The 20,580-nt window shown below is 48.4% G+C and overlaps 1 long non-coding RNA gene across 1 annotated transcript; it reads right to left on the reverse strand.

The window, feature by feature from the left end:
• Positions 1–16,298: 16,298 nt before the first annotated feature.
• On the reverse strand, positions 16,299–17,243 carry Gm46242. The gene is made up of 2 exons (XR_001779855.1): positions 17,119–17,243; positions 16,299–16,615 (listed from the first exon to the last, which is right to left on the reverse strand). It is a non-coding gene; the product is annotated as a predicted gene, 46242 (long non-coding RNA).
• Positions 17,244–20,580: the final 3,337 nt, after the last annotated feature.

The following is a 20,580-nucleotide window of genomic DNA, read 5'->3' on the forward strand; positions in this document are numbered from 1 at the left end:
GTGGGGAGGCAGAAGATGGAGGGGGAGGGGAGAGGGAGGAGGGGGAGGGGGGAGAGGGAGATGCTCTGTCTCTCCCAATCATTTGGCCTGGGTAGAGCCCATTGCTCTTTCTCAAAACCATTGTCTGAAGAACCTGCGGCAGCCTCTGCCTTGCATGATAGCACCCTTTCCCAGACCAGTTCTCCTGTCTTGGTCACCAGACTATAGGAGTCAAATCACAAAGTTGTCTGCTAAGAGCCCGGGGAGGAATACAGGATGATACAGAGCCACCCGTGGTCCTGTAAAGGACCCAAATAAAGCCATTGATTCACCAAGTAGACTTTGTGGAGCTGACACTTCCGTGTATTGATGGTTCTCTGCCTGGGATGCACAGATGTTTGTCTAGATTCCCCTGGGAAAAGTCACATGCTATTGGTACTTGAATATGGACACTTAAAACCAAAGATAAGTTTGAGGGAGGGAGTGTTGCCATGGGCCCTGCAACAGGTGATGACACCCGCACCTGATGCTGATGATGCAATTCTGGAGGATTTGCAGTGCAGTCTCTCTGAGGCTATCTTTCCCCATGTGGTATGGGATGGTGCATACCTTACCTTACGGCTGTGGTGACCACATGCTCTCAGAGATGATGCTACATGCAAGCAAGGCTGTGCTATCTGGGGAGACTCCTAAGGTAGCCATCTTCTTCTGTATGGTATGGAGTGGTGTACATCTTTGATGAATGGGATGTTTAGTGAGGGTGGGGTGCCCCAATATTTCTGATAAATTAAAAAAAAACATACCACAGGCCCTAAAAGCAGCACCAATGGAACTAGATCCTAATTAGGATCCTAATTAGATCCTAATTAGGATCTAGTGCATGGCCATTTTGTGGGTGATAAAACATGTAATTGATGCTCAAGGACCTTCCAGAAAGACCTGTCTATTGGGGGGACAACAGGAAAAAGACATTAAGCTGCTAACCTCGAATGAGCACATGACTTGACAGGGGGAGTGTGGGGGAAAGAGCAGCATGAGACAGGAGGATGGGAGGAAGGATCGGAACATTCCGAGCTCACGTTAGAGACCTTCCTGGGATCCAAAAACACAGAACCTGTGGGAAGAGGCAGACAGTGAGGAGAAAGAAGAGATGATAGAAGAGATAGCCCAGGCCCAACCATGAATGCAGAAGAAGGGGAAATTTATGACTCAGTGTGCAGAGTTGGAGTGTAAGAAATCAAGACAGCCAGGGACCACTGTGCCCTGACCTGCTGGATCTGTGACTTGTCTTGGTCCAAGAACAAAGTGTCAGACCCACACAAACCAGCTGTGCCACTCTCTCTGGGCTCAGAAATGGCAGAGGTGGGAAATCATAGGGCCTTTGGCTGGTATGAATCCCAAATCCTCAAGGGCCTGGGGTTGTGGCTTCTAAGAAGCAAGAAGTTCCAGCCAGCTCTGGGAGGAGACCAAGCCACAATGTGTATTTGTTTACTGGGTTCCCAGCCACTAGAAGTCCTGTACACAGTGAGGGCAGGTGATTGCTGCCGAGCCTGCCTGAACTGTCATTCTGATGCCTCCCAGTCACCAAGATAGACTTTGTGGAACTAACACTTTGGTGTTTTGGTAGTTCTCTGTTTCAGGATAAACAAGATGTAAAAGAATCCGTCATAGCTTGGCTCCTGAGGTTGTATCATGAGGGCAGATGGGATGGGTCCATCTTCTAGAAGGCTCCAATGTCTGGGCAACCATTGATGGAAGAAAGGGTTAAGTTTGTTTTAGGGGTAAATAATTAGTCCACTACCACCACCATATATAATGCAAGCTACACTGGAAATACAGATGGAGAAAGAACAATGTAACTATTTACCCCTCATTGAGACAAAGACTACAGGGCCTGAAGTAACAAGGAAAATCAATAGCTGGTGGGCTGGCTTTTATGGGCCATTAGGGGTACTCTATTGTCACTAGCTGGGTCCCCTTGAATACCAAGGAGAGGAAGAAAATGGAGGAAGGAAGAGCCTTGCTATGGAATTGGATATGAGACCAGTAGTGTTACATGTCAGATTTACCTAAGCAGATAGTACTGCATTGACTGGCGAGTAAGAAAGTGGTTGATACAGCAGCGACCTTGGGGAGGTTATGGGGTGTGTGTGGCTTTGTGAGTCCCGTGCTGGGCTGGTCTTTATGAGCTCTCACAGACCTGAGTGACTTTGACTGACATGTAAACTGTCTCTATAAAGTACAATGTCAATAAGACAAAGTCAGAGCGGGGCAAGGCAGACAAAGGAGGCTACCCAGCTCACTTAGAGACAAATGTGGTGTTATTATGTCAAGATGGAGTTCACAGGGGTTGGGGGGGGAGGTGAGCAGAAAGCTAACAGTGTGCTAGTGAGTTTCCAGAAGGCTCCAATGCCTGCGCAACCGTCAATGGAAGAAGGGGCTAAGTTTGGTTTAGGGGTGAATAATTAGTCCCTCCAACACATATGATGTAAACTACACTGGAAATACAGACTGTTCACCAAGCTCAGGACCTTTCGGCATCCAGGTGAGGCCAGTGGAGATGCAAGGGCCATGGTATTCATCTGGATCCTGTCAGAACCAGGGGTCTGGCTCCAGCAGGAGACACAGCAGGTTAGAGAGCCGTTCCTTCTGAGACCATCGGGAGTGCAAAGATGCATGAAGGCCCCCACGTAATAACAGCACACCCCATGAGGAAGTCGATGGTTCTCGGAGGACCAGGTAGGATGATGTCTTCCATCCGTTCTGTAGTACTCAGCATTGCTATTTTACAAAACAACTCAGAAAATGATGAGACCATGTCATGCTCTGTTGGGTCTTGCTAACAATTTTCTTTTAGCATTTCCTAGCCTTTCCTGGCATTGCCTTGGAGTGGATGACTGTGGATCTTTAGCAGTCCTGCCGGCCCTTTTTAAAAGGCTTTATTATATCATGCTAGAGAGGGGTTATGTCTATGCTAGAGAAAACTTCAGAGTGAGGTCAAGGAGTCTTAAAGGAGAGACATGGGTTCTTATGACCTGTCTCTGCTGCTTTCTACCGGCATGTTCTTGGGACCAATTCTCAGCCTTGGAATGTTGAAAGGATGTCACTTGGACCTTCCAGGTGCAACTGTTTTGAGGAGCATATTCACACACCCTTGTTACTGTATCATGATGGCTCTCCAGAATGAACATGACTGGCATGGACTCTGCCAGCTGCTGCCAACCAGAAGCCCACCAGACGCTTGGCTACAAATCCCATAGAGCCTGGATACTTTCCCTTCCCATCAAAGCCCTTCCAGCTTCTTCATCTTTTATGCAAAGCCGGAGAGGGCTGCATGTTGCTCACCCCAAACTTCATTCTTGGGTGTTGCTGGACTGATATATGAGTTGTTGGTTTTCCTCTGTGCAAAACGTTCCCCTCACCCTATGCTTTTATTGCCTCAACCTCAGGTCATTCCTAGAAAGACCCCTTGTATTGGTCAGGGCTCTCCAGGGGGACAGAATCAGTAGAACGATTGCACATTAAAGGGAGATTTAACAATGGCTTATACAGTATGGTCAGAGAGCCCAATTGTGGCGTTCTTATCAGATACCTAGTAACTGCTCAGTGTGTGAGGCAGGATTCCTCAGCTGTCCCTATGTGACCCTGGAGGCCCGGAGGATTCCCTGAGAACGGGTGGTATTCAGTCCTCTTTGAAGAACTTGGCTCAGTAACAGCAAGCAAAGGAAGCAGCAACAGCAGCAGAAGCAACAGCAAGAGTGAAGGCTGAGTGAGCAAAAAAGCAAAACACTTTCCTTCTCCCACATCCTCTTCTCTGGGTTGCTACCTAAAAACACTGCCCAAACTTAAGCTGGATCCTCCCACATCAATAAGATGTGTCAAGACAGAAACCCATAGACTGGCCCACAAGCCAACTTAATCTAGACAGTTCTTCATTAAGGCCCTTCCCAGTTCATTCTAAATTGTGTCAAACTGACAAAGCTAGCCACAACAGCCTTCTTCCACCAAATACTGTAGGCTTGCTTGTTGATGGGCAGTGGTAGGAAACTTTTAAGTCTTTGCTTCCTATAATTAAACCCTTATGTTTCTATAAATGCAGGAAACTCTGCAATAGAAGAAGAAGAAGACGAAGACGAAGACGAAGACGAAGACGAAGACGAAGAAGAAGAAGAAGAAGAAGAAGAAGAAGAAGAAGAAGAAGAACTAACTGCAACAAATGTGACAAATGAATCTGAGCTGAGGCTTTTCCGGCTGTGTTCTTTGGCCTGAATGTGTGTTTGCATGGTATGAAGCATGCACCTTGTCAAGGGTGCATATTGAGTTCGGAATCAAGGCAGCAGTGATGTCATACTTCACACGATGGTGAGCAATGCATTTATACACCCACTGGGTTTTGAATTTCTTCTTAATCATTGTGCACTGAGGAAAGCATACCTTGTTGGCAATTTGTACATGGAGGAACCCATACATTGTTGCCAATTTGTACACTGAGGAATGTATACATTGTTGCCAATTTGTACGTGGAGGAAAGCATACATTGTTGCTAATTTGTGCTTTGAAGAAAGTATACATTGTTGCCAATTGTGCATTGAGGAAAGCTTACATTGCTACCAATTTTTCATGACCCCCACACTCTCTATCTGACTCTAATTTAAGAAACTAGTTAGTGTAAGGTTACAGTTTACTTCCAAGAGACTTCAGACTTTGCAACTTTTTTTTTTACATATAATAGATTTTTAATAGAAATTTTGAATGTATAAAGTACAGAGTTGTCCCAAATTGGAGAACTACAGATCTAAAATGTGCCTGTAAGTGCTGAGAAGAAGCCAGAGACCAGTCTAGATCCCATTCTTAAACCCTTGGATAGGGTCAGGATGGAGTCCAGAGGAATTGTGGGAATCTCCAAGATCATCCCTGTTCTCCTTATTCATGGTCTTCTGTGTACATATATAAGCTACACGGTGTCAGTTCCTCTCTGGACATCCTCCTTCCTCCCCAAGTGTGAGGAGCGGGTGTGGCAGCAGTCCCAAGAAGGCGCCAGGGACTGCAGCTAAGTCTTATGACTTGCACCTGACTTCATCATACACCTGAAAATAAGCCACGACCATCGTGAGAGCTGCACAGGTGCACCATGATGCTGGAGGTTTAAACAAGTCCATATTTGTTGGAGACATGCCCCTGCCGCCCTGATTGGCTGAAGCTGCGTGCCTGGTGAGGTGACGTGGCCTGCTGTGAGTGGATGGGGACTGAGAGTATATAAGAGTGAGAGGCCCCGGGTTCGGGGGAGATAGATGAGGAAAAAGATGAAGAGAGAGAGATGAAGACTGAAGTTTGCTGAATAAACTGCTGTTAGAAGGACTGGTAGTCGTGTCGTTCTTGCTGGTCGAGAGCAGACGTGACACCCAAGCCCTCCTGATACTGCCACAACATGGATAGCAAGCCCATGCACTTGTGCCTGGCCTGAGTCTCAGCCTTGCTACTCATGGGCAGTGTTTGAAGTACAGCAGGGATGGGAGCAGCAAAGGATACAAAAAGACAGGTAAGGCAAGATGACATCCAAGAGATGGCAGCTGGCAGGGAGGGCCAATCTACAGGGCTTGTGGGGTCAGAGCAAAGACAAAGGACCCTCTCTTTCTGAGCTCAAGAGACACCATTCTCTATCTCTCATCAGCTGACTCTGGGCATCCTGAGGTGGTTTACCAACTCTATAGTCTCCTTAACAAAGTGCTCACAGCACAGGGTGAAATAAACCATGCTGTTAACAAAAGCGCTGAACCAAGGAGCTGTGGGAGGATTACCTGACATCCTTCTCCCCAACCCATGGGATCTAAATTCAATCAGGAGATGATTGGATTTCAGTTGGGGTTCTGTGTTTGAGCACAGGATGAGCCTCTCCACCTCCACTACAGCCAAATACCATCCTTAGCCATGGCACTTTGGGCACTGCCATTTTTCAGTCTTGGCTCTTCTTGCTGTCATAAGAAATGATTCTTCTCCTCCTTCTCCCTTTTCTTTCTTCTCCTTCCTTCTCTCTTCCTCCTTCCTTTTCCCTCCTCCTGCTTCTCCTTCCTCCTCCCTCCTTCCTTCCTTTCTCCCTCCCTCCCTCCCTCCCTTTCTTTTCCTAACTTACAATAGAAAAAATTTTCTACTGTCCTTCAGCATATCTGCAAGATGAGCCTTTCTTGAAGACTGGGGTGTTTCCTTACGTATCTAACAGGCTGTTTTGCGAGTGTTTCATTCATTGTTCTTACACACCCCTGCCTCTGTGGATCTGTAATTTTCTTTTCTGTGCTGTCTTTGTCAATTTTGAGAATTAAGATTTAAAACGCTATAAGTTTCAGACTTCTCTTCTTGTGTATTTTAGATCATGGTCTAAACATTGGGATTTATATCCTGTTAATAAAATAATTTAACCAAAACCATCTTCTGGTATCTAGTTTTTAATGTTCTCCTTTTACATTGTTGTTTTTTAAAGTCTGTTTGGAAATGTGGGTTTCCATCTTAAGATAATCACTCCTCCCACTAAGATTTAAACATTGTCAGCTTATCATTTTAGTGTAATTTGAGCTATCCTCTAGTCTCCACATTGCATGCCTGAGTTTCTCTTTGTTAAAATAAGGCCAGGGAGTCAGGGAGATGCCTCTGTAGCTGATGTTCATGCCATGCAAGCATGAGGACCTCGCTCTGGTCCTCCAAAACTCACATAAAATAGCCTGGCATAGCAGTGCACACTTGGTATCCAGGACTGGAGAATGGGGACAGTACTGGGGTGGCATTCAGCTCAGCCTACACAGTGAGCCCCACCAGGAGACTGTGAATTAAAAGGCAAAGTGGGCAGCACATGAGAAGCCACACCTGAGGCCAACCTACAGCCTCCATGTGCACACACATATGTGTAGCATGCCACACAAAATTAACTGAAATAAGGAGAGGTTGTTCTCCAATGGTTTAACTGATCTCATTTGGAAGACAGAACTTCAGAATCTACCCCATAACATGTATTTTTCCTCTGGAACTCCTGCACACTTTATAGTTCTTCATATTTATGTTTTGTTTTGTTTGTTTGTTGCTTTCAGCTAAGTGTTCAGCATCTATATTTCAGGTCTCCTTTCTTTGGTGTGTGTAGTATTTAAATTACTGGATTTCCTATTTAACTATTTACATAGTGAGCCTCAGGGTTTCCAGAGGACATGGTTGAGTGGTTTATATATCTCCGCCCTATGTGAGCCTGCAACCTAATGCTCCCACCCCACTGGAGACAAGCCTATCCCCACTTATGAACGAAGAGCTGTCTTTTCGTAACTGTAGTTAGCACTTTTTAGGTCTGTCTACCTGATGGGTCTCCAAAACTAGAGGGAAGTTGTGATCACATCGAACCTTACACTGTCCGCACGGTGATCAGCACTTTCGCCCCAGGAGTAACGACTGTTTGGTGCATCTGGCAACAGGTTACCTTGTGTGTCATCTGGCTTGATCTTCAAAACGGCCCTCAGAAGTCAGTATTCCTTCAGTCCCATTTTACAGGAGAGAAAATGTGGGGGATTCCTAATCCTAGGAAGAGTTGAACTTATGATCCAGGAAAACATCAGTTGTAGCCCCGCCTTGTTCTGAAGTTTGTGGAATGGGTGGAGCCCTTGAAGGGCATGAGCTGTCGGGCTGCACAGGGGTGCTTGGGAGAGACGTGACAGTTCTGGGTCTCTCTCCCATATGGAATGGAAAGATACAGGGCAGTGGCTATCCATCCTTGAAGGAGGAAGAGGAGGAGCAAGGAGAGGAGCAGAATGAGGAGGCAGTGGGGAGGGAGGAACGGGGGAGATGGGGCACCTGCTGGCAGCTTCAGCAGCTAAAGGCAGTGAGCAAGCCCCTCCTACAACCATTGGCATTGTCTTACCACTGACAGGGACTTCAGACTTCTACTTAACCATTGGAGGGTCCCTTTATCACAGCCGTCCTAAGACACTGGGGCCCATCCAACCTCCCCCAACCTCCAACTCAGCCATGCACCTCATTCCATTGTAAGTCCCCTAACCCAGGGCTGTTCCTTCCCAGACATCTATGTGCAAGCCCAATTCCCTCCTTATCTGTCCAAATTTCATCTCCCTCTGTGACCTAGCTTCCCTCCCTGTCCACCATGCCACCCACAGCTGCCCCTGCTCCCTGGTCCCTCTTCCTGCCTGTCACCTGCCAGTCTCAAAGCACACCTGGGGCTCAATGATACTCCTTGCTGTGTGTTCCCAGAACATAAACTCCCTCAGGACAGGGATCTGGTCTGCTTCACTGTCCTCAGAGATTGTCCCAAGTGCCTGGAAGGAGGTTTGGCTTATGGCATGTAAATATTTGGTGAGTGAGAGGGTGAGAAGGTCACAGGCAGAGCTGCCTGCTGAGAGAAAATGCAAAGGAGGGGAAGGAAGCAGGGCATCCTAATGGTTAGTGCTGGAGATTCATTTCTGACAGGTAAGAGGAGGACCTCTGGTCTCTGACCTTTGACTTGAGTACCCCCCTCTCCTAGTTGTCTCCAGCCCAAAGGAAAGGAAAGCATCCCCCATGAGGTGTCTGTAACCACAGACTCTGATCCTCGGCTCCTGGAACTCAGAAGAAAACCCCCCATTCAAAATACCCACTTGTTTTTCATATGGACTAGTGTCAAATATTAAGTGTAAGAGCAGATGAGAAGACATGTGATGTTTTCTCAGTAAATACCGAGTGAGCCAGAGTGGCCTCTGTGCCCACTGACCTGCAAGTGTAATGGCCCCGAGGGCTCCTTACACAGAAATAATGCACTGTGAGTATATGCTGCTGCTGGGGACCTGGCTCTCGGAGGCTGCTCTTCTGTCCCATTAATTACTGCAGTGGAGGAAGTGAGGTCAGGCCTCCCACCAAGGCAATGGGACTCGCAGGGCCACTCTGCGGTTCCTCAGGAAAGCATTTTTTTCTTATCCACACAGCGACACCATCTCAAGCCAATAAATCCTCTTGAAGCAAAGACAAAGGGGAGAGAGGAATTCCATGGAGGGGGGTGTCTTTGAGTCTCTCCCCAAAGGGCCACCATGCTCAGGAGCAGGACCTGCCCACAACTCAGGCTTCCAGTACCAGGGTTCTGGCCAAGGGCAGGGTTGCTGGGTGGGACCAGATTAGGATAGTATGATGACTTCTATGTAAAATGAGCAGACAGGGACTCCTGGGGAGCAACACACACACACACACACATACCAGTGAGTGGGCAGCTGGGTGGTAGCTCCAGCCCCCTCTGAAGCTCATAGAGGTGTCTTCCTATAATCTGTAGCCCCTGCCTCGAGCTGGCCATACAAATGAGTAGCTTCTAGGCTGTGTCCCCCAAGGTCTCTGGAACTTCTACCAGCAAAGCTAGGACAATAAACTCCCTAGCATCAGGTAATGTGGAGCCCTGGGTCAAGCAAGACTGCCATGGGCCCTTGGTAGCAAGCAGTTTAGAGGTCTCCCTCCCTGTTTAATGACAGCTCTGGCCTGGCTCCAGAGGCCACCCAGGACATGTTCTGATGTCAGCTAGTGCCTGTGTTTTCAGAGCTTCAGGGACCAGGGAGAAGATCACAGAATAACAAGTGTCAGTGAAGACTCTCATCTTGGGGTGCAGACAGACATCTTGGTTTCATCTGTGGGTGCCCCTCTGTGAAAGGCAGGTGGGAGTACTCCATGGTGATCATAGGTGTGAGCCTACGGGACCTGCCACAGAGGCTGCGCTCATGCATGGTCCCATGGGGTGGGTTGTTTCCTCTCTGAGACGGAAGTCTTTCATTCCAGAGTTTATTGGTGGCCTCTGGCCCCTGCTCATGCTTGAATGTCACTTCCCCACAACATCCCTTCACCCACTCTGTTCCCTCCATGGCTGCCTTCTGCCCTGGCTAATACCAGGCTGTGCCTTCCTGTTGGCTGTTGTCCTTGTTCTGTGTTCTACAGCCAGGTTAGCATCTCTTTTGTCCGTGTTCTCCCTCCCACACCAAGGTAAGTGACAGCTGACGATGCTGTCATTTCAATCCAGGGACAATTCCACACTAAGCAAACTCTCCGGCAGCTCACTGAGCCCCTCCCCACGCTCACATAGATGTGAGATCCAGAAGGTGTTTGCTTAAACCCCTGACCTACATTCTCCATCACGCAGTCATCCAACCTGGAAATGGCTGGGCAGCCGCATTGCCAACACAAACAGGGCTGCACTGTGCTGTGCTCTCAGTGGCTCTGCACCCCTCCCACCTTCTCTGCCTGCCTGGGCCACACACCCATCAAGCAGGAGGAGGGCACCTCCACTGTGATACCCTCCCAAGGACTGCAGATCAGGCTGATTCCTTTGCAGTGGGGTCTCTAGGGCCTGGCTCTGCCCTAAACATACACGCAGCTCTCCCGAGATTCCTTGGAAGCACAGGACAGAAAATCTCACGTTTCTCTTCTAGCTTTCAAATGCAAGCTGGGGCTGTAACTAAGGGGTGTGGCTTGGGGCTGAACAGTCTGTAAAGACTCTTCTAAAATAGACAGGAGGCAGCTGGAGGCTTTGCACCTCTGTCTTGTGGCTTTCAGGGGGACCCAGGGCCTGCAAGTCTTAGGTTCTAGTGTGAGAAGAGGTTACTTACCACTGTTCTGATCAGCCTGACTGAGGCCCAGGAAATAAAGAAAAAGCAAATACAAGAACAGGAAACCTGATGGAGAAGCTGTAATACCCCAGAAGCTGATGTGTTTATTATAGAGCATTTGGCAGGGGGGACTATAGCATACAGCTGTCCATGGAAGTGGGTATATTACAGAAAACAAGGAGTCAGGGTTATTATATACAGCTGAAAAGGGAGACAGGTTTTGCTCATCTCAAGAGAAGCAGAGCTGTCTTCGAGCTGTAAACCTCCCTTGGGAGGATGTATGGTGGACATTTTCTGTACACATTATCAGCATCTACACTCAGACCTGAGGAAGACTTTGCCACCTCCACGGGGCTGAGGCATTAGGGGTCCTTGGTATGTGGCTATGTCCATATCAACAGCACACATATACCCAGGATTTCACCTCACTGTTCTGCCCCCCCCCCCCGTAGGGGGCGGTGAGAACAGGTAAGAAAATGCCCAGAGTACAGGGGGTTTCCTACAGGGACCCTGAAATGCTGGGTTTTTCCTCTATAGATATGGCAAGCCCAGGGAAGGGTGGGTTTTGTAACCCTCAGCCCCCTCCCCCAAGGTGTGCACCCACTAGGGAACCTCGGGGGCCTGAAGCCTGTCACTGTTCAGCACTGGCTGTTTCACGGAGCCCTGGGGAAAGGCTCCAGTCAGCTTCTTCCTTTCCCATCTCCATCTGGTACCCAGCTCCGAGCTCTCCTCTACACAGTCCCTGAGACAAGACCATGTGATCTCCCAGCTTCTTCTCAAAACATCCTGGCAGCTCCCTGGCTGGAGACCCAGTGGCACTAAATAGAAATTTATGTGACAGGCCTCAGGGGAAAAGCCCAGAGGAGTTTGTTTAAAAGTAAATTCGTCAAGCCGAGCTGAGTCAGGGTCTGACCTCCAACCTCTGCTGACCCTCCCCAGCAAGGGGGGAGAGAGTCCAGCTACATCAACAAGCCACACCAGGGGATCCCACTGCAGACTTGTATCCCTTTGCCACCAAGAGATTAGCCCTGAGGTGACCGCAGCTACCCACACGTCAGGTCCCTCGGTTGTTACCTGGAGCATCTCCAGTCCTCACTGTCCTCCTTCCTCCAGTCCTCACTGAGCTGCCCCACCTTTGGCTCCCATGCTTTCCCTTATCCTGGTGCCCACCTACTCAGGTAAACCAGGGTCTGCTCAGCCCAACGAGCGGAGACCATTTTTCTTGCTCTGGCTATCAAAGGCAAATCCATGTGTGGCCACACAGACAGGGAGAGTGTCTGCTTATCTGGAGGCAACCGGCCTGTGTAAGCTTCCTTTCAATGCCCCATACCACCCTCTATTGATGTTCCTGGGACCAACAAGCCATGCCAGGACCAGGACTAATGAACCACTAGCATGGAGCACCAAGGAATCCACAGACAGCTGGCTGCTCTCACCTTGAACACTAGAAGGGGATGAGGGATGAAGTAGGTTGGGGTGCTCCTGGCAGAGAAGAGATTGAGGGAGGGGCGCAAGTCTCAGACCTCAGGTGTACACGTAGGTAGGGTTTTCCCGTTCTGCGGTTCTAGGGCTTTAGAGGCCAAGGTTCAGGTCATTGTTTCTCCAAGAACATCTGTCTGCTTGGCCCAAGCCCTCTGCCACAGCCTGGAGTCCTTGGCCCAGCTTTCTTAGCCACCCTTTAATGAAGCCTGGTGCAACAGGTTAGACTGACCCACCCTCACCCAATGCCCATCTTGTCTCCTCGGCCCCTTTTCTTCACCTGCTCTGTGGCAGCCAGAGACCTTGGGCTGTGTGGTCACATGGGCTGTTGACCATCTCAACCACACTGAAATCTCCTCTGCCACCTGGTGGCTAAAGCTCGCAATTGCTGCTGTTCTGTGACTGACCTGGAGCTGACCACTTGGGCAACTCTTAGGTCCTTGGGGAACAACCCAGAGAACTAGTCCCCTTCTGAGTCACAGATGATGAGAAAAGTTGTTATCTGTGAGGCCCTGTGTCCCTGACCCTGACAGAGTCCAACAGGGAAGCAGAGGACCTACCTGAGAAGACCCTCAAGCCCTACCGTTGGGAAGGAGATGTGGATACAGGATCCACAGGGTTCCTAGCCATAGTAACCCCCAAGAGCACCATGAGTACTGTAGTCTTTCAGGATGAAGGGCTCTCCCACAGGCCTGTCTCGCCTGCAGCAAGCCTCCCTGCTGTGTGTACCTGTGGGCACACCCAAGGGCCAGAGTGGCATAATGCCAGCTCCCTCTCCCTTGCTTGCTCTCAGCCATAGTCTTCTGTGGACCAGGGTATGGAAGTACACAGAGGTCCCAGCTCACACATAAACCTCCACACCAGCCCTATCGTCTCCATAGCGATGACCCAGAGTGCAATTGGAGAAGCCTTTCCAAGACCCCAGACTGCACCCTTTCCTGTGTCCCAGGGTTGGGCTGAGGAAGTGGCCAGGGTACATCCCTGGGCTCACTGCCTGGAACTCCACCCCAAGTAGCTAAATGTAGTTACCCCAGAACTCAAGGGCCCTGGAGAGGAACACTAGCCCCACAGCAGGCCCACCCTTTCAACTCCTGAGGCAGGGGCATAAACGCTTGACCCTTTCCCTCATGGACAGTACAGGAGCCCTCGGGCCTGAATCCACCAACACCACAAGCATGCGCTCAGGATTTCCTTCATTATGTTGTTCTTGGCCTGGGTTCATCATGCATAGTGTGGGTTTGCTGGGGACAGTTTCTTTCATGTGCATCATTGTGCTTTGACCTTATTGGCTCCTTCATCCCTTCAGTCCTCCTCCCCTTTCTTCCTCAGACTACTCCCTTCCCATAGTCTCCATCCTCTTCATGTGGCTAGAGATATATAGGTTTACACACACACACATACACACATATATACACACGTGTGTGTGTGTGTGTGTGTGTGTGTGTGTGTGATATTTGTCCTTTTGCATCTGCTTATTTTACTTAACGTGATCTCTGGTTGCATTCTGTTTTTCTAATAAGTGGTATCATTTTGTCCCTCTTCATGGCTGAGTAAAACCCCATGTGTGTATGGACCACATATTCTTTATCCATCCATCTACTGACAGACAAGCTGGTTCCCTGACTCAGCTATTGTGACTAGCGTCTCAAAAAGTGCAAGTGTGGAGGTGTTGCTGTGATGTGCCTACAGTAGATTCCTCCAGGTCTCTACCAGGAGGTAGGTTCTCTGTTTGCTTTAAGGAATCTTCATACTAATTTCCACAGTGGCTGGGCTCATTTATATCCTCACCAACAGTGGCTAAGGACTTAAGGACTTCCTTTTGGCCCCACCAGCATAGAGGGGAATCTTTTGTACGTGTGGAAGCATTCACCTGTGCAAAAAAAATCTATGGCTGGGGCTGGGGCTGGAGCTGGAGCTGGAGAGATGGCTCAGCGGTTAAGAGCACTGACTGTTCTTCCAGAGGTCCTGAGTTCAATTTCCAGCAACCACATGGTGGCTCACAACCATCTGTAATGGGATCCAGTGTGCTCTTCTGGTGTCTGAAAACAGTAGCAGCAATATATATATATATATATATATATATATATATATATATATATATATATAGAGAGAGAGAGAGAGAGAGAGAGAGAGAGAGAGAGAGTGTGTGTGTGTCTATGGTCAGTGAGCTGCGGCAGGATGAGAAGGTAGAATACCTGGCAGAAAGAGAACTCTGAGAGATAATCAGGTACTGGAGTTTTCACCCCAGACACAGAAGAAGATGGTCTCATAAAACAGAGGACCAGGTAACCAGCCACATGGCATGGCTTAGAATAAAATAGATGGGTAATTAAGTCAGGAGCTAGTCAGGGAACAGAGGCAAGGCTGTGTGCCTAGGCATTTATCCATATATAAGAAGCCTGAGTTCTTATTTCATGAACCTGGGTATGGGTAGAAAGGCCCAAGGTTACAGATGGCTTTAACTTAACTACACACCAGCATTTTTAGCTTGATTTCTTCCTTCTTTTCTTTTCTTTTCTTTTCTTTTTTTTTTCTTTTCTTTTTTGTCTTGTTGTTGTTCTGTGTGATAAAGCTATGGCTATCTTAGACTCTCTTTGTCTAGGATACCAGGCTGGCCTTAAACGCACAGAGATCCACCTGCCTCTGCCTCTGCCTCTGCCTCTGCCTCTGCCTCTGCCTCTGCCTCTGCCTCTGCCTCTGCCTCTGCCTCTGCCTCTGCCTCTGCCTCTGCCTCTGCCTCTGCCTCTGCCTCTGCCTCTGCCTCTGCCTCTGCCTCTGCCTCTGCCTCTGCCTCTGCCTCTGCCTCCTAAATGCTGGAAATAAAGGCATGCACCACCGTGCCCACCATAGCTCCATTTCTTCATGGCTGTTCTTTGGCTGGGATGAAATAGACTCTCAACACTTCCCATGTTTACTGAAGACTTGTGCTTCGTGTTCTGTGAACTGCCTGTTCGTAGTCTTTTTAGTTCATTTGGTTGGGTCATTTAGTTTGGGGAGAATTTGGAGTTTTTACAAATTATTTATGCAATCTAGATATTAATCCTCTATCGGGCCTATGCTGTCCCGTGCTGCTGCTGCTGTCTGTACTCAGCCGCTGTGCCTTTTGCTGTGCAGAAGCTTTCTAACGTCATTCAATGCCGGTTACCAATTCTAAGCCATGTTTCCTGAGCTACTGGGCTCTTTTTCCAAAAACCTTTGCCCGTGCCTACAATTTGAAGTGTTTTCTTTCCTCTGGGACCTTTAAAGTTTCTAGTCTTAAGGCCTCTGACCCATTTTGAAATTGTTCTTGTACAAGATGAGGGACAGAATCCTAGCTTCGCTCCTCCTCACAAGAACATCCCATCTCTCCGGCATCATTTGATGAAAATGTTGAGTTGTTTTTTTTTTTTTCCCCAATGTATATTTTTGGCATCTTTGTCAAAAATCAGGTGGTTTCAGCTGTGAGTTTATGTCTGGGTCCTCTATTCTGCTCTTTTTTGCTATGGCTCTGTAGTATAATTGAAATCAATTAGGATGCTTTCTGCCTATGCCCACAGAGTATAGTGAGACTCCTGCGGGGGCGTTGTCTATATTCCACAGGTGCACACAGACTCTTCAGGAGCACACAGAGAATCTGGCTTGGCACATGCATATAGCACAGGAGCTTACCCGGACTGAGTCGGACAGGCCACCATATCCCACTGACATTCGTGGCGGTTCTTCTAGGTACACCAAGCTCACAGAGGCTCTGGCACCCTGTGTGACTACAGAGCTGTTGTCTCCCTGTTTTGATGCCACTGAACCGGGAATGGAGGATCTTTGTGAGCAGCTCAGCCCAGAACTTGCCTTATTTTATCCAAGGAAGATCCTCTTCCTAAAAAGCCTTTAGTCCAGGCGAACCTAGACAGGTGTTACTGTCCACGAAGCTTGCTCTGGGAAAAGTGCGTTAATGAATTACTCTGGGCCCCCAGCCCCATTGTCTTTCCTCTTCTCAGGCCCTTCCACAAAAGAAGCAGAAAGCAGGAAGTAAAGTCAGGAGGAGTGCTGTGTTACTAGGCCAAGCAAATAGCTCCTGACTTGACTTCCATTGGGGTGGGGGTGCAGAAAGTGTGGGTGGGATGGGCCCTTCCTCCTTTACCCTCAGGAAAGGGAGTGCCCTGGAGGTCTGTGGCATTCGCCAAAGTCTTCGTGACCCATCCAGACAATGAAAGATTCCTGGATCCCGAAAAGGGCAAAATAATTCACAGGGCTTATATTTCATGTGGCACGCCAGTTATTTATTGGGAAAGCAGCTTCTCAGGGGAAGGGGAAGAAGCCCTCCTACCACTGCCCCTCCTCCTCTCGCTCTCCCTCCCTTTTTTCTCTTCCTCTTGTCTCCTGTCTGCCTGGCCAGGGACTGCATTCCGTTCCTGGTCCCTGGGGCCCACCTCCTACCTCCTGGCTGACAATTCCATCCCCAGGTCACAGCACGGAGGAATGGCCCTGGGCTCTTGCAGTCCTGCCAGGAGGTGCTCTGACCTCTGCCAAGTCCTTCATGGGGCTATGGAGAAAAATGTTTTTCTTTTAGACGTGTTGACCTATTTAAGAGAGAGAGAGAGAAAGAGAGAGAGAAAGAGAGAGAGAGAAAACACTCAGCTTAGGGCACCCACCACACAACAATAAAAAGGGGAAAAATCGAATTTGAAAACAGGACAATTTTCTTCTTCCTACCAAACTGTGCTGGCTTCTCTTCCCTCCCTGCTATGGCACTGGCCCCAGTTGATCATGTCAGGGGACTGAGCAGCCTTCAAGGGAAGGCTTTCGCTTTTTCCCATCAATACATCCTAAAACCATGTCTGTATTGCTGGTCTCCCCAGTAACCCAGGGAACAGGGCACAGACAACAATGAGAAGATGCAGTGATGTTTGCCCTCTGTTCCCTCACTCCTGCTTTGAGGATGCAGGAGTTTCTCCCTGGCAACCTGTGTTTCTGTGAGTGTCTCTGTATTATTCAGGGATCTCTAGAATCACAGAACTTATGGAATGTCTCTATATATTAAGGGAATTAACTGTTATGACTTACAGTCTATAGTCCAACTCACCCAACAATGGTCAGCTGTGAATAGGAAGTTGCTCAGGCCCACGAGGCTCATTGTTTCACCTGGTGATCTGTGTAAGCTGGAATCCTGAAGAAGCAGGTTCCAACAGATGTGCTGGAAGGTAAATGCAAGCAGGCAAAGAAGAGTGAGTCTTCCTTCTTCCAATGTCCTTATGTAGGCTTCCAGAAGAAGGTGTGGCCCAGATTAAAGATGTGTACCACCATGCCTGGATCTGGGACTTGCTTTGTCCCAGGCTGAGCTTGAACTTAGGGATCCCCTTGCTTCCGTCTCCTGGGATTAGAGGCATGTACTACCTTGCCTGGGCCTATGATTTTCATGGCCACTATGCCTCAAGATCTCCATGTCAAGATCCGAGTCAAAAGCCTGTGTCTTCCAGCCTCAAGATCTGGATCACAGGTGTGCCCTCCATTTCTGGATTGTAGTTCGTTCCAGATGTCATTAAGTTGACAACCAGGAATAGCCACCACAGTCTCTGTGCCCACATCTTCCTCCATCAGAATTATGAACACTTGGATCATTTCTCCTAACGGTCTTCTAGTGTCAGGATTACATGGCAACTATGACCACAAACACCCAGAAGACAGACTTTAAGATCATGGCCGAGATAAGAGAACATAGGCTGACTCTTTTTTACTGCTTTTGGTTTTTGAAAACGCAGGTTGACTCCATGGACCAAATGCCGAGCTAAGAATAACTGCAATACTCACGGGGAAGACAGAAGAAAGTTTCCAAACACCCACATACAAGCCACGCGTGGGGGTGCAAAAGAAGCTTCTCCAAATTTAAGATTAGCGAAAGGCTTGCAATAATCCCTGAAAGCATTTACTCAAGAAAACTGACTCTCGGTTCAAGCAGTGAGACACACAGTGTTTTCCCTCCCCCTGCCCTGCAACAGCCTGGCACGGTACAGGATCCCTCTGGCCCAAGGACGTTTGGAGGGCAGCAGCGCTGTGGAGAACCCACTCCAGGAGAGCCTCACCTCAGCCTGTTGGCGATGCTAACGGCTTATCACTGCAGTGATTTGTGGTAATGCCAAGTGGACAAACACGTAAAAAGAACTCTACATTGGTGACATCCCAAAGGCAGCTTGCGAGCCTAAGGCTGAGCACGTGTTCCAGGCTCCAAGGACTGAGGTGGCTTTGGTACTGGCTGAATCTGAGGTTCTCAGCAAGCAGGAAGGGAAGACTAGTGAAACCCGCTTGTTGGAGAGTTAAGAATCACCCTGACATTCAGACACACACACACACACACACACACACACACACACACACACACGTGTGCCTTCAAAAGTTCTGAGAATGTCTGCCCCAGAGCTTAGGAAATTTCTGTCCAGCCATGAACATCTTGCTAAGCAGAGCACGGACTTGGAAGCATGAGACAATGCAGGACTAGCTTGTTGAGCAAGCAGTCACAATTACACCACCAACTGCAGAACCAGAGAACTCAGCTGTGTTCAGAGCAGTCTCAGATGTGACAGTGGACACCGAGACAGCTCTCCTCGAAGCCAAAAGATTAATTCAACGTCATGGATACCCTGACAAACAACATCGAGGTGATGCCTCTGAGGAGACTTCAGGCCCCTGGACCAGAGACAGATGGGGCGTGGGATGGAGGGCTCTGAAGACAGGAAGGAAATCAGGGCTCATCCAACAGTACTTGGGACCTTCTTATAGCTCTCTGAGAATGAGGGGGAGGTTCCCAGTCTGAGCCGGCAGATAGGCTTTCTGATTCCTACGCCAGACACTGGGAAGGGGTGGAACAGGACTCATGGCCACCAATCTCCCCTTTAACATAAACTAACGTCTCAGGTTTGAGATCCTGGAGTCTGGAAACCTGTCAGCTAAGGACTCACAGACGCGTCTCCGTAGGGATCCGTCAGTATCTGTGAAAGGGGGCTGTGGCTGTGCAGCAGCAAGATGCTAACACTGCATTCTTTCAATTATATTCCTTAAAATGTTCCCGAATGAGGCAAAGCAGTAAGGGAGTGTGGTCTTTGTGGGGGAAATCAGAGGAAGCTGTCTGGTGTCCTACCTAGGTATTGGACTTGATAAAGAACTTAAGTTAATTATTTTAAATATATTAAATAAAATGTAACTATTTAAACTGGCTGGAGGAACAGCCAAACATTAGATGGAGTTTGGGGACACTTATGGAAGAGTTGGGGGAAGGATTGAAGGACCAGAAGAAGATGGGAACCCCACAGGAAGAACAACAGAGTCAACAAACCTGGATCCCCTGAGCCACCAAGCAAAAAACATACATAGGGTAGAATAAGCCGCCCCCTCCTCCAGCACCTATGTAGCAGACAGGAAGCTCAGTCCTCATGGCTGCCCTGTCGGCCTCAGTGGGAGAGGATCCACCTAATCTGGCAGAGACTTGATGTGTCAGGGGCACGGGGGATACCTGACGGGGCGGGGGGAATCCTACCTCTCAGAGGAGAAGAGGGGGAGGAATAGGATGAAAGTATCAGTGAGGGAGGGACGAGGAGGGGGAGCAATATTTGAGATGTAAACTAATGGATGAATTAATTACTTAAGTAATTAAAATAACTGGAGGAAAAATTATAATTGTGTCTCAATGAAACAAAAGATCAATAGAAATAGTTATTTTTATTTATTTTGATTGATCTTTCCCCTACTTATTTTTAAGAGGTACATTAAAAATAAAAAGTTGTGCCAGGCAGTGGTGGTGCACAATTTTAATCCCAGCACTTGGGAGGCAGAGACAGGTGGATCTCTGTGAGTTGGAGGCTGGTCTGGTCTACAGAGTGAATTCTAGGACAGCCAGAGCGCATAGAAACTCTGTGTGGAAAAACCAAGAAACTAAAATTAAAAAAATAAAATATAAATAAATAACTAATGTACTGCCATTTTGGCATATGTGCACAATGTGCAATGTTTAAATAAAGTTACTTATATAGGGAATTAGATAACTACAAATTCAAGAGGGTCATGAAAATGAAGCTGTTTTTAAAATATCATCTTCAGAAAGGGACCCAGAAAAGGTACATAGGACCAGCATGCTGATTTGGTGCAAGGCAGTGGTTTTTAAGGTTCTCCAACCACAAGGAATTCCTGTCCTCTCTTCCCATAGGCCAGGACTTGCCCTTCCTAAATCTCCCTTCTCATTGGCTGAAGACACAAACTTTATCTAATGGGTAACTTGGGCTGTGGGCTCAGTCCTGCAGACTGTCTGCAACTTTCCAGTTCTCGGGGTTTGGGATAAGTGGGTGCACGCTGTCAGCTCAGGGAGACAGAGACTTCAGCCATCCTTCCTTCTAGGCTCCTGAAAGGCACCATGCACAACTGATATCTGTGGTCACCCTGTGGAGAGGCAACACAGAAGATCTACCAGGCCTCCATGCTTGGCTTAACTGTAGCTTAGCTTCTGCTAGTCCCGGTATCCCTACCTGCCTCCTAGTCTCCCAGCCTTTGCCCATCACTG

The sequence above is a fragment of the Mus musculus genome, chromosome 1, assembly GCF_000001635.26.
Source record: "Mus musculus strain C57BL/6J chromosome 1, GRCm38.p6 C57BL/6J".
NCBI lineage: Eukaryota > Metazoa > Chordata > Mammalia > Rodentia > Muridae > Mus > Mus musculus.